The sequence below is a fragment of the Grammomys surdaster genome, unplaced genomic scaffold (genome assembly GCF_004785775.1).
Source record: "Grammomys surdaster isolate TR1022 unplaced genomic scaffold, NIH_TR_1.0 126189, whole genome shotgun sequence".
NCBI lineage: Eukaryota > Metazoa > Chordata > Mammalia > Rodentia > Muridae > Grammomys > Grammomys surdaster.
In genome coordinates this window covers 6,879,038-6,880,808 of record NW_021620995.1, presented here as the reverse complement: position 1 = coordinate 6,880,808, position 1,771 = coordinate 6,879,038, and positions in this window count along the sequence as shown.

The following is a 1,771-nucleotide window of genomic DNA, read 5'->3' as shown; positions in this document are numbered from 1 at the left end:
GGCCAACTTTTTTTTTTCCTTAATAACAAAAAGATTTGTCACAAAAATGTGATGCCAAAATACTGTTATGAAACTTTATTAGAAGAGAAACAAGAGCAATTGTTTCTTCTTGTTTATGTTGTGTTATCCACGAGAACACACACTGAAAAGAAAGTTTCATGTAAGCTTGGAAGAGTGCTCTCATCAGAAACAGATACCACTTATATTGCTGCAGGTTTGCCAGAGTAGTAGAACTGATTTTATACATATATATATATATATATATATATATATATATATATATATATATATATATATGTATATATACAGTCTGTGGACCAGTAAGTCCAAAAATAGCTATCTACAAATGGAAGGTCCAAGAATTTTAGTAGTTGTTCAGTCCATGAGGCTAATGCCTCAACTGTTTTTCAATATATTCCAGAATCACAAGAAGTAGATTCTAATACCAGTGGAAAAAAATACTTTCTAGTAAGATCAGTCAGTTAAAAAAAGGGCATTCTTTTTTCTTCCATGTTTTGGATCTTCACAATTCAAACATTCTGATGATTAGGTATAGGTCTTCTTATTTCAAATGCTTTAATTAAGAAAAAATCTTAAATATGTACCCAGATATTTTCGTTCTTGTTAAGTCCAGATATAGTCAAGTGCCAGGGACCAGCCCTGATGCGGTGGGTGAGAGCTCTTCTTTCTTCTCCTTGTTGGTTCTTCTTGAGGCAGTGGAGGGGGAAGAGTGTCAGCGGGGGTGTGGGGGGGAGTGTTAGACCTTGGGTCTTACAAGACTAGGGTAAGACTTAGGTTTTACAAGATTTGGGGTAAGATGTTGGTCTTACAAGATATTTAGGGTTGCTGTATAATAAAGTTTGCTTATCTATGCTAGAAAAGTTTACTTACTGTGCTACTGTACCTGGCCTGCCCTCTGGTATCCTCTTAGATCAGAAACTGCAGTTCCTGGCACTTATTACATCAGCCCCAAAACAACAAAGGATTAGGTAAATAGCCTTTGTACTATCTCAGCAGGAACTTCTGGGCTCTAACTTATGCCTGCTAGCCAGAGGTCTCAGGAAGAAAAAAATATTTAGAGAAGTTATTACAGAGTTTATACTAAGTGTAAAAGTTTCCTATGAAAGCTATCTAAGGAGAAAAGTGGAAAAGTCCTAAGTGGGGAAAAGGAAAAAAAAAAATCTAGTAAGGGAAAAATTCTAAGGGAGAAAATTCTAGGCAAGGGAAAAGGAAAGGAAGGGATGACTGGTTCCTAACAAACCTCTCTTTGTCTTTGTCTTTAGTACTTATACATCTTTCAGAGTACATGATCACATGTTACAAAGTTCATCACTAGTTCACACCAAAAATCAAATCATAAATTGAAATAGAAGTTTACAACACAGAATGTTTACATGCATATCCATTTGGAGTAATTATCTGGCTAGACATCCATCACCTAACTTGAAAGGTTCACTGAAAGTTTAAAAGTATAACTAAGAAATTAGTGAAGTTTTGTATAAACACAAGCAATATTTTATTTTATGTCCTAGCACCTATTATAAATTGTGAGTTCCCTTTTAGTGACCTTTGGATAATTGTTTTACAACCTCTTGTAATGTACTCTGAATAGGAGAAAGTCTGGTTACTATATAAGAGGACTTAGCTGATGACACTTGGGAGAATGGCAGAGTTCTCATTGAAGTTTTGACTATCAGAAAGGGACCTAATAGCAGCCCTACTATAATTAGCTTAAAAATCATTGATGTAATTTTAGGAATTCTTATAGGAT